Source organism: Silene latifolia, chromosome 11 (assembly GCF_048544455.1).
Source record: "Silene latifolia isolate original U9 population chromosome 11, ASM4854445v1, whole genome shotgun sequence".
In the NCBI taxonomy this organism is placed as follows: Eukaryota; Viridiplantae; Streptophyta; class Magnoliopsida; order Caryophyllales; family Caryophyllaceae; genus Silene; species Silene latifolia.
Window position 1 is genome coordinate 66,102,294 of NC_133536.1, and position 13,150 is coordinate 66,115,443.

At 40.1% G+C, this 13,150-nt stretch overlaps 1 long non-coding RNA gene across 1 annotated transcript; it reads left to right on the forward strand.

The window, feature by feature from the left end:
* The first annotated feature begins 813 nt into the window (after positions 1 to 813).
* Positions 814 to 2,580, forward strand: LOC141614906 (uncharacterized). Its single transcript, XR_012529457.1, has 2 exons — positions 814 to 899; positions 2,379 to 2,580. It is a non-coding gene; the product is annotated as an uncharacterized LOC141614906 (long non-coding RNA).
* The last annotated feature ends 10,570 nt before the right edge of the window (positions 2,581 to 13,150 follow it).

Here is a 13,150-nt window from a genome sequence, read left to right on the forward strand (position 1 = left end):
TTTTTATTAATATCCGTTAGTTTTGTAAAAATCGCTAATAATTCCGATTCAAGCTGATATCGTATTATTTCCGTTAACTAGCTGAGTTTATTTTATTTTCACTCATTAAATTTATTTATTATTAATTTCGTTTTATTACTGAAACTTTTATTAAAAACCGATTTTATTAACTCGAAACGGTTTTAAAAACGAACGAAATTACTTAACGATGAAGAAACGTACGTATAATTAGAAGCTAGCAAGCTAGCTGGTGTCTCATTATTATTATTATTATTATTATTATTACTAATCTACATTATATTATTATTTGGAATTGTTACCGAGATCATTGAGCATGGGATATCGAAAGTTGGCTTTTTGTTTGGTATTGTTATCAAATTGTCTTTTCCTCTGTCCTTGACATTTGGGTGAGTAGCTTGGAGTTATACTCTAAATGTTGAGCAATTCCTTTAATGGAATATTTGACAATATCGATATTGAAATTGAGATGGAAATCTGGTTACTATGGAGTATTATATTATAGGACGGAGTAATGAAAGAGATGGGGTAGAGAGTTGAGATTGAATTAATTTTTGGGACGAGAGTGACTTTTATAAGGTTGGCCTGTTGTAGCCTAGCAGCAGCTGGCAGTGGCCTAGGCAGTGGCCTGGCCGTGGCCTAGGCAGTGGCCTGGCTAAGTCGCGAGTTTGGGCCGTATCTATAAATTGTTTTGACGCTAGTTTGGTTTATTTAATATATAATTAAATTAATTTCCGTCTTATATTTTATATAACGATAATTCGTTAATATCGTCCTTTCACATAATTATTTTAGGTGACTCATATGTGGTTGAAGATGAAGAGTAATTTGGGGTTTTAGAAGCTTTCTCAAGTTTTTACTTGTCTCTTTGCTAGCGTAAGGTAACTATTCCGAGTTACTCGACGAATTAATGTCACATTAGTAGTTAATGTGTGCCTGTTGTTTGATAAGTGTTTAGGTGAATGAATAATGTTAGTAGTAAAGATAATAAGGTTGGTAAAAATTATGCTTATATTGATAATTATCACATGTTAGGATAGTTTATAAATTGAATTTGTAAATAATAGGCTCAGAATGAATTGTATAGGGATAATTGTAATGTTTTTTGATTGTAAAATCGAGCCTTAGTCCCTTTTAACCGATGCGATGTCGATTAATTGAGTGATTGGTCACCGCAATTTGACCCGCACTGTCGCAGGGCTGGGGTTGCGGGTAAAAATTCGGTTGAATGATTTAGATAATCGGCCTTTTTCTTGTTTTAGGCCATTTATCAAGCTTTAGTTCACATGTATAGCTTATTGATTTTAATAGTGTCTTGTATTGTAGAAATGGCCCTAGTTTCCCCTAAAGCCTTTAATATTGTTAAAATTGCTAGAATTAGAAGTTAGTCTTGAATTCTTATTGAGGAACTGTTGGTTTATCTATTTGAATAGACAATATTATTTAGCCTTTCACATGATAGAATGTTAGAATTCATGTGGGTAAGTGGGACTTTTTGCCCTCTTATGGTTAAGTGGGTGTCTTAATTGACTTGTGTGGTGAGTCTTGTGTGGTGTGGGCTAAAGTATTCAAGCTGGGACTAGCTGGGACTAGGTCCTAGGTGAGTATTTCGGCCTTCATCATAGATAGGTCTTTATAGTCTCTGACGAGTATATGTTCACTGCTTGATAGCCTTTGTGTTCCTGACTAGTGGATTTATATCCAAGTTGGGGCATGACCTCAGGTACTTATTTTGATAGTATGGGGTCAGCTTAAGTACTAGCCAACCCTTCGGTGGTATCCTTAGGGTACTCACTTCACTTTGTTTTAAAAAAAGTTGTGGGTCTTGGGTGCGGTGGTGTGTATCCGCATGTCTTGGTCTGCGCAGATTTTAGGCTAGGGTTGTGTTGTCTCTTGGCCATGTTTTCTTAATAGTAACCGCTGAGCCAAGATACCGGTTCGATTACCTTCCCTACCTCGTGGTATAGACTCGAGTTACAAAGTGACTATTGACGGTACTAAGAACTTATGCCTGTCTTTGATATATTGCCCTTTTTTGTTTGATGATTCTATGAATCATAGAAGGTGAGATGCAAGCCGGCTATGGTTGATAGAGTTTGGATTCCTGGATGTTATGTGACTCACATGATAGTGTAGCTTGAGTCGGTCTAGTATTCACATGCTAGGACTATGTGTTGTTATATTGTTGTTCACATGATAAGCACAATTGTCTAGCATCTATATGCTAAGGCATTGTGTGATTCGTATTCATATTCTTATGTTTACATGTTATATTAATTATGACATTTCGTGGCTGGGAGAACTCGGAGTTACTCCCCACTGACTGTGGCTTTCGTATTTGTATAAAATGCGAATGACAGGTAGGTGATGCATATATGGGGTACATGGACGAGCTAGCGAGCAAAGTAACCTTGGGACCTAGACTGGTTTTATTTCATTGTGACCTTAAACCCTTTTTATGTCACATACATTTTAGGGACATATGTCTCCCTTTTCTATTTTGGGTTTGTATCATTACATTTTCTTATCGTTAGCTATGGCATGTAAAGTAGTTCGTTAGCATTGCAGGTTTTGGCACCCGCCTCTTGGGAATGTTGGAAATGTTGTGATTGGTTTAGAAAATTTTTAAAATTACAGGTTTTTGGCTAGTTGAACCAATTACAAACATATCCTACCAGTTTTTCTGTAGAATTACGTGTTTACTTTTCCCCAATAAATGGGGGTGTCACAGTTCGGTTGGCGAATAGAAGTAATGACCAAGTGTTCCTTTAGGATAACCTATAAAGTATGTCTTGACCGATCGCGGGCCGAGCTTATCCTCGTGTCTCCACTTGACATAAGCCTCGCAGCCCCAAACCCGTATAAAGGACAAGTTAGGGACCGTTCCCTTCCATAGTTCATATGGAGTCTTGTCACATGACTTTAGACGGACTTTGTTAAGTATTAGAGCGGTGATGAGAAGAGCATAACCCCACAATGAGTCAGGCAACACGGTGTGACTCATCATGGATAGAACCATATCAAGTAGTGTGCGATTTCTCCATTCGGACACACCATTCAACTGAGGTGTTCCAGGTGGAGTTAACTGTAAGGCAATCCCACAGTCCTTAAGGTGTTGATCAAACTCGTGAGAAAGATACTCGCCACCACGGTCTGAGCGCAGTGTTTTAATCTTTCTACCCAAGAGGTTACGTACCCGATTCTCGGTATTCCTTGAATTTCTCAAAGGATTCACTTTTGTGCTTCATTAAGTAGACATAGCCATATCTACTTAAATCTTCCGTGAAAGTGATGAAATACCTATAGCCTTCTCGTGCGGTGATTGACATAGGTCCACACACATCCGTATGTATGAGTCCTAATAGGTCAGCAGCGCGCATTCCAACACCTTTGAAGGAAATTCGAGTCATCTTACCAATGAGACGTGATTCACACGTGCCAAATGATTGAAAATCAAAGGCCGAGATAGCTCCTTTCTTTATGAGCTGTTTAACGCGTTTCTCATTAATGTGTCCCATACGGCAGTGTCATAGATATGTTTGATCTTTGTCACCAACCTTTAACTTTTTATTCGTTACGTGTAATATTTCGGTGGTCTGATCTAAAACATAAATTCCGTTCATGGAGACTGCCTTGTCATAAATCATATCGTGTAATGAGAAAATGCAAGAATTATTCTCTATTACAAATGAAAAACCAAGTTTGTCAAGTGCGTAAACCGAAATAATGTTTTTCGAAAGACTGGGTACATAATAGCGAGTTATATAAAAATAACTCAAATCCGCTAGGAAGTCTGGATCACGTATGTTCCCCTCGAGACGGCAGCCACTCGTGCTCCATTCCCGACACGCAGGTCCACCTCACCCTTTACGAGGGGTTCGATGTTTCGGAGCCCCTGCACATGATTACACAGATGAGAACCACAACCAGTATCTAGTACCCAAGTTCCGTAACTTGCGTGGTTAATCTCAATCATATGAATAAAAGTAGAAGAGGAAGAAAACATACCAACAGGTTTAACACGACCTGCTTTTATGTCCTCATGGTAGACATGACATGTACGCCTCCAATGCCCAATCTTGTGGCAATGATGGCATTCCATGTTTTCGGTCTTGCTCTTTGTCGCGCCCGATGAGTTACTTGCCTCACCAGGCCCACTCTTACCTGACCCTGACTTCTTGAACTTCGGTTTGCCTACTGCTAGGTCTGCTTGAGCTTTGCCCTTACCCTTGCCCTTGTTTGTCACAACGAGAACATCTTGTTTCATGCTCCCACTGAACTTCATGTCCTTCTCGGTCTGTACGAGAAGGGAGTGCAGTTCATGGGGACTTTTCTTCAAATCATTCATATAGTAATTGGCTCTAAAGAGCGCAAAACCATCGTGGTGTGAATGAAGCATGCGGTCAATCACAATGTTCTCGCTGATTTTACAATCAAGCGCCTCCAGTCTCTCGACATTCTCAATCATGCGAGAATATGTGGGCTAACCGGTTGGTTCTTTTCGGAATCTCGCATCAAAGAAGCGAGTGGTATGATCATAGGTCACGATTCTCGGTGCTTTCGAGAATTCCTTAGTGAGCGTGGTGAAAATCTTGTTTGCACCTTGGGCTATGAAGCGTTTCTGCAAATTGGATTCCATTGCAAAAATGAGTACGTTTTTAATCGCACTCGCTTCCATGACGAAATCGTTATACTTGGCGATCTCGTTAGCTCCAGCCGTGGGACCTGGGTTCGACGGGATGGGCTCAGTCAGAAATTTGAGCTTCCCGTCAGCTGCGGCAGCATTCCGTAATGCCGCCTCCTAGTCCGCGAAGTTTGATCCATCATTCTTGGTCAAGTTGTCGATTCATCCGATTCATGAAGATCCGAAGCCAGGACTCACGGTCCAATGTGGCACTTGGCATTGGGTCGTCAGCACGGCCAGCCATTTTGTTATTAGCAGTTTAAGTGATCGTGATCTACACTGAAAAAGAAAGGAAAAACAAAACGAAATAAGCAACTCATCGAGGTGATTTAAGTCTATTTAAAGTTCATTTTAATCGTGTAGACTCAATGCACTTGCATAATTGATCTCCCTCAAGAATAATACAAGTGATCCCAAGACTCAATTTCCGTAAATTGATAAGCCAACTGTTTAGCTAGTTCTTCCGTAAGAACTCTTGGTCGATAGATTTCCGTAAATCCTATCTATAGTCCACCATAATCACAGGATCGTACGAGTGACCATAGTGTTGAGATAAAATAAGTCAATCAGTTCCAACTTACCCGACGTAGAAGGGGTCATAGTATGCCTACCGACGAAGAAGGGATTTATTGAAGTTTGACCTATAAAGACTATTCTCAATTTTTGGTTATACGAGGAAGATCCCATCAACTTAGCTTTAATTCATTTTAAGTGAACGAATAACTAGCATTACGTGAATGAATTAACTTAGGTGATGGCTTAAAAAAGATCGTGTGACATAAGAATGTCAAAGAAAACTAACGCGTGACCTCTATATGAGTCATTTTTCATGCAATTATTAGGTGGTTTGGTTTTTAGGCGGAATATGATGCATACTATCGTTACAAGAAAATAAATAAAAGAAAGCAATACGTAAATAAAATTCCTAGTGTGGCCTATCCTAGTAAAAAGAACATAATACAACTTTGGAATCCACCGTTGGACCCGAGAAGCTTGTCTTGATGTTCCATCTTTGTCCATGCAGCGGGAGTGAGCATCCGATCTCCATCTTTAGTCTTCTCAAAATTACAATTAAAATTTACAAAATATAAACCTATTTACATTCTAAATAAAAACTGTAATTTCAAAATAAAAATAAAAATGGAGATACGAGATCTCAAAATACAACCAAGACCGTGTTCCATCATTACGGTAACACGTTCTACTAAGGCCACACTAAGTTAAAACCGTTTGTAAAATAAATAAATACGTAATGTAAGCATTCAAAACATTCAAAATAACGATAAATGAAATGCATCAACTAAAAACAAATTCATTCGTGACATAATTCCGTAATTATGTTAAATTTATCCAAACCACCTTTTAACAATTTAACAATTAAAATTATGTGACAAAACCGCTTCATCAACTTAATTTTAGTTCATGATAATCCGTTATTTTAAATCGTTTTAAAATAACTAAATGGTACGTGAGTGAACCGTTTCACTATCAAGCGAATGCACAAAATTCGTATTGTGCACATGTTTTGGCCGAAAAAAAAATAAAAACTGAATTTTTTTTTCTTCTTCACGGTCTGACCGTGAACAGTACACAAAAATTTTTTTTTTTTTTCTTCAGCTATTGCCGAGAGCAAGAAAAAGGCCAAAAAAAAAAATTCAATCGGCTCAAAAACCGAGAGCCATCAACAAAACAAACAAAATCGATTTGTTAAAAACCAATTGTAAATTGAACATAACCGTATTAAAGCAAAATTACAATTGACATGATCTTCACATATTGTTATAATTATCGTTTAAAACAACAATACGCAAAGAACAAATCGAAAACAAAACAGAAGATCGTTACAAGGCACGATTTCCAATGCAAAAAAAAAACAGCCGTGTAAAAAAAAACAAACCAGCCGAGACAAAAAAAATGATGCCTCACGTTTTTTTTTATGCAAAAAAAAATATCGATTCAATTTCGTTTGATGAAAAACACATAGAAAAATTTACGTGGCCTCGCTCTGATACCACTTGTAGGGTAATATCCGTATAAAACCCTTAAATTATAGGACTATAACGTAAATTTAATATGCAATTTATGGTCATAAACGAAATACAACAAAGAAACGATAAAGCATTAGAGATAACCTTCGGTCCTAGTGCAATTCGGCAATGATAGAGATCAAAGTAGATCTCCTCCTAATTGTTGCACCCAAGATCGTCTGAGACTATGCCCTTGTGCTAGAAATGTATTCTCTAATTGCCTTGCAATATTGAGAGAATTTGTTGTGAGTTTCTTTAGATGTGAGATCTAAGTTTTTGAGAGGAAATGTTCTCAAAACCCTAACTATTTTGCAAAATGAAAAATTAGGTTAGAAAGGAGGAGAAGCTCTCCTTTTGTTCTACCCTTGCTCGGTCCGTGGGTTTCATTAGGGAGGGAGTGGGCTTTCCACTTCCTCCTTATTAAACTCGTGATCCGACTTGAATTGCTAAAACGTATACGACGGGTTTTTAAATATAATTTGTCATCGGTTATCGGTAATTAAAATATCAACTAGTAACATGACTTAGTCGAAATATTAATACATGTCCGACAAAGACAATATTGTATAATTAATTTATTCAATATACATTAATCAAATATAATCGCTTATATTTAATTTACGAATTAACCCCTTAATTCGTCTTAGCCATTTTTATTTAATCCGTATTAAATAATTATCTCAACATCGCTTTTAACTAATTATTAGTCAATAACTCCGACTACCTGGTTAGTCAAAATTGGCATCAACATGACTGTATTTTCATACCGTCACATCTCTCAAACGTATCCTATAGGTGTGACTTTTAGGGACCAGTTGATCACCGCCATCTGTATGACAATAACGTCAAACTTATCTAGCAAGCCAACCGTTATTGATAAACGTGGACCAACTGATAATAATACAAAAGTATACCCTTTGATCCTTTTAGAGATTTAAAAGTCCTTGCACTAACTGTAAAGGACACCAGCCCCAACAGAGTGGATTACTTCTATTCGATCGAACGGTTTCATGTGCTACTGTTAATTTCCGCCTAATTATTCATGGGCTTTTATAATTAGTCCATAGATTAGGTTTTAGAGTGGATTTTTAGTATAAGACTGAGGGAGAACACTACGTTACGACGGACCCTTCACTTCGTTTATTTTTGGGGATCACACTTTGTCACTGTTCTTGGATTTTACTCTTCCTCTACACTTTGTTACTCGGATTCGGTATTATCAATCTAGTTTATTTCTCAATTTTATTACTGCTTTGAATCTTCCTTCTCTTGTTGTTATAATTGCTTAATTGAATTCGTATTAGTTTCATCATCATGTTCAGTCTTAATTATTTGGTTATTGTGATTGTTAATCCGACGATTATGAGTAGCTAATTTCCCTATGCTAAGACTATAGGGGATCCATAATATGAAGGGAGAGTAATCGATTTACTAGGTTAATGCTGGTACCGTCTTTGTTGTTTAAATGCTACAATTAATTGTAATTGCCTAATTGAGTCGACGCAGTTAGACCCTTATTCTTAGTGAACCTTGACCTGGACCGAAAGGTTGGAAGAGGCAGACTAGTGGCGAACAATAGAGTATTGCAGCGAGGGCGAAAGTTAAACTGTTTACACTTTAGGGTGAATTAAGGACCGAAAGGTGACGTTCGCTACCCCTTAGACCATCTTTGCATTGACACTGGGACCTAGATTACTCGACCAGATGATTATGGTGAACCGTTTGTCTTAATTTGTTCTCCTTTATCTGTTAAACTCCTTCCTTTTATTTCTCTTCTCCTTGTCCTCTTTAGTTTAGAAATCACATTTTATAAACCCCCAATTTGGTTACTTTGACGAACTTAAGTTCAGCCGACAAATTCCTACCTCTCTGTGGATTCGACCCGACTTCCCTAGCTATATCAGTTAGAGCCAGTTGGTTATTTTTGACAGGTACGCGACAGACGTGTCAAATTTTGGCGCCGTTGCCGGGGAGGTGGCGCAAACTTGTTGCTTTAATTAAGTTTGTCTCTCGTCTCAGGGAATTTATTCCTTGAGGCCGATCTCATTTCTGCAAAGCTTTGATTGGTTTTGCAGGTTAGTTGTTGCTTTGAAAGTTTATTTGCCACAATGCCTACGATTACAGAGCATATAGAGCCATGTGGTAGATGTGGCGAGGAAGGGCACGACCTTTATGAATGTATGGCAAGTGTAGAGCGCGCCCTTGCTTATAAGAAGTACAAGCAAGGGGTCCCTTTCTCTCAGCTATATGAAGAGATAAAAAGCGTCTCTGCCCCCTCCACGCCAGCTCCGCTACCGATTCCTCCCTCTGCATACGAAGAAATTTCCGAGTTAAAATCCATCATGTTGAGTATGTCAAAGATGTCACGGCAATCTGAAACGGTCATATCGGAATTGAAAGAACAAGTCGCGCAGTTGACACTCGCGATAGACCAAGCCAAGCTTCTTCCAATTTGCGATCCAGTCAGTGCAATGAATTTTCAAAATGACCTTACTCATGAGGAAGACGAGGTTTTGACAGCTGACGATAACTCGGATGATGATTTAGACGAGTTTTTGAAGGAAATACTTGCTGCGTGTGCTATAACCACTCGATCGAGTGACTATTCTGCTCGATCGAGCAGTTCAACCCATCCTGTTACTCGATCGAGTGAAAATGGTGGTCGATCGAGAGGTGCAGAATTCCAAGTTAGTCGATCGAGTGACACTCTTACTCGATCGAGTAACTATGCTGAAGAGACCACTCGATCGAGTGATAAACATGGTCGATCGACTGATAAAAGTACTCGATCCAGTACTTTAAGTGGCGGGGATTCTAATTTACTACCTAATACCACTACCGTGTCATCTTCCCCTGCTGTGGAGACGTCACGCATTGATAAGGGTAAAGAAAAGGTTGCGGGACCACTCATCGCTACCAGGATACCCTTCCCAAGTCGTCTGAAGGACGCAAAGATCGAGCAACGATGACGGTAAGTTTGTGGACATCGTGAAGAACCTCCAGGTAACTGTCCCTTTTTCCGAACTTGTTACTCAGGTACCCACTTACGCTAAGTTTATGAAGGATATCGTGACGCGTAAGAGAAATTTGAGTGAATTTGAGAGAATTTCATTTATGGAAGAGTCTAGTAACTTGCTGTTAAATAAGGCCCCTCCAAAAATGAAAGACCTGGGCAGCTTTTCTATTACTTGTGTCATAGGCAATATGGTTATTGATAAGGCCCTTTGCGATTTAGGTGCCAGTGTTAGTGTCATGCCCCTTCCTGTCTGCAAGAAACTGAAGATGAGTCATTTCAAAGTGACTAACATTACCCTACAGATGGCTGATAGATCTGTTAGGAGACCCTTAGGTGTCTTAGAGGATGTGCCTGTGAAAATAGGCAAGCTTTACATCCCAAAGAGATTCATTTTTTTGGATAATAGCGAGGACACCCGGACCCAAATTATCTTAGGAAGACCATTCCTTTGTACAGCTGGGGCCGTTATTGATGTCGACAAGGGCGTCGACTCTTGCGATAGGGGATGACGCTATCACATTCGGTTTGCCCAAGACTTTAGCCCACCCAATGATAGAGGACACTTGCTATTCGGTCGATATCATTGACGAGTCTATTTATGACTTCTGGTCGGGTTCTTTTATGAAGGACCCCCTAGAAGCTCTTATGCTTTTTGATGAGTGTGCAGATAGCCCAGACGATGATGACGTTGCGTTGGATTCGCTCGTTGATGATTTAGATGAGCACGAAGGAGAGCAGGTGGAACAAATGATCAGCACTCTTTGCTCCATTGAGGTAAAGGTACCAGAACGTAAGCCTCTCCCTTCTCATCTTAAATATGCTTTCCTAGACGACACAGAGCAATATCCAGTCATTGTTAGTGCCAAGCTTAGTGATGAGCATCTGACCTCTTTGTTAGATGTACTTAAGAAGAACAGGAAGGCAATGGGCTATTCACTGGACGATATCACGGGGATTAGTCCCGATATTTGTATGCACAGGATAGAGCTGGAGGAGGATCACAAACCTTGCAGACAGGGTGGTCGCGACGGCCTGAACCGAGAAGATGCAAGATGTCGTGACGACCGAGGTAATGAAGCTGCTTTGGATGCGGTATTATTTATTCTCGTCGGTAATTCTAGATGGGTGAGTCCAAAGACGGGTGGTCCCGAAGAAAGGAGGGACAACTGTAGTTAAGAATGAGAAGAATGAATTAATACCTACCCGAGTAGTGACTGGTTGGCGGATGTGCATAGACTACAGACAGCTGAATGCCGCCACTAAGAAAGATCACTTTCCCCTTCCTTTTATTGATCAAATGGTAGAAAGGTTAGCTTCTCATAAATTTTTATGCTATTTAGACGGGTATTCAGAGTTCTTCCAGATCCCTATCCACCCAGGCACGATCGTGCCAAGACTACATTTACCTGTCCTAAGGGCGTTTTTGCGTATCGCAGAATGCCTTTTGGTTTATGCAATGCCCCTGCCACCTTCCAAAGGTGTATGATGGGGATATTTTCAGAGTATATTGAGTCTATCACGGAAGTTTTTATGGATGATTTCAGTGTATATGGAAGTGATTTTTCTAACTGTCTCTCTAACCTTGAGAAAGTGTTGCAGCGCTGTATTGAGGTTAATCTTGTGCTGAACTGGGAGAAGTGCCACTTTATGGTCAACGAGGGAGTTGTCTTAGGGCACTTGGTTTCTGATAGGGGAATAGAATTTGATAAAGCAAAGGTGGAAGTGATTCAGCAATTACCACCTCCTGTTAATGTTAACGGGGTGAGGAGCTTCCTTGGTCACGCCGGCTTCTATCGCCGGTTTATCAAGGATTTCTCCAAAATTGCTAAACCACTTACACGATTCTTTGCTTAAGGATGCCCCTTTTGTGTTTATCGATGCTTGTCTTTCTGCTTTTAACAGGTTAAAGCAGGCCTTAGTCTCCGCGCCGATCATACAGCCTCCCAACTGGGACTTGCCGTTTGAGATCATGTATGATGCGAGTGACTATGCACTAGAAGCGGTGCTTGGCCAGAGGAAAGACAAAGCTTTGAATGCTATCTACTATGCGAGCCGAACTCTGGATGAGGCTCAAGTGAAGTACACTACCACTGAGAAGGAGCTGTAAGCTCTAGTTTATGCCTTAGAGAAGTTTCGTACTTATTTAGTTGGGTCAGAAGTCACTGTTTTTACTGACCATGCAGCTTTGAGGCACCTCCTTTCTAAGAAGGAGGCTAAACCACGGCTACTAAGATGGATACTCCTTCTTCAGGAGTTTGATTTGCAGATCAAGGACAAGAAAGGAGCTGAGAACGTGGTGGCTGATCACTTGTCGCGGCTGGTGCGACAAGAAGGGGAAGATTCTCTACCTATTGATGATTCTTTTTCTGACGATACTTTAATTCTTTGTTATATCATCTATTGTTAACCAAGAACCTTGGTATGCAGATATAGCTAACTTCGTTGTCAGTGGCGAGCTGCCGCCTGACCTCTCTCATCAGCAAAAGAAGCGTTTTCTTTATAACGCTAAGCAGTACTTCTGGGATGACCCTTACTTGTTTAAGGAGTGTGCAGACGGTCTCTACAGACGGTGTATTCCACAGTGGGAGACCAAAATAGTCCTGGAAGGCTGTCACTCCTCTTCATATGGTGGTCACCACGGTCCATCGCGCACCAAGGCTAAGGTACTTCAGGCTGGTTTTTACTGGCCTTCTTTGTTTGCTGACGCTAAGTCTTTTGTTTCAGCTTGTGATGCTTGCCAACGATCAGGGAACATTTCGAAGAGACACGAGATGCCACAAAACGGCATCCTAGAGGTTGAGGTTTTCGATGTCTGGGGCATTGATTTCCAAGGACCGTTCCCATCCAGTAAAGGTAACAGGTACATCTTAGTAGCTGTAGACTATGTGTCTAAATGGGTTGAGGCAATTGCTTCACCCCATTGTGATGCTAAGACCGTGATAAAGATGTTTAAAAAGATCATATTCCCCCGTTTTGGTGTCCCTAGGGTCGTCATTAGCGATGGGGGGATGCATTTTAAAGAAAAGAAACTCACTTCCATACTGTCTAGAGTTGGTGTCCAACACCGGCGTGGCTTGGGGTATCAACCCCAAACTAGTGGTCAGGTAGAGGTCTCTAATCGCGAGTTGAAAGAGATCTTGTCTAAGGTAGTTTCTAAATCACGGAAAGACTGGAGTCTTAAGCTTGATGACACGTTATGGGCTTATAGAACTGCCTTTAAGACACCAATTGGTGCATCACCTTATAGGTTAGTTTATGGGAAATCGTGTCACTTACCTGTTGAGTTGGAATGTAAGGCCTGGTGGGCAATTCGTGAGCTTAATTATGATCCTAAGTTGTGTGGTCAGAATCGTCTTTTGCAGCTAGATGAATTAGAGGAGTTTAGGCTTAATGCCTATGACAGCT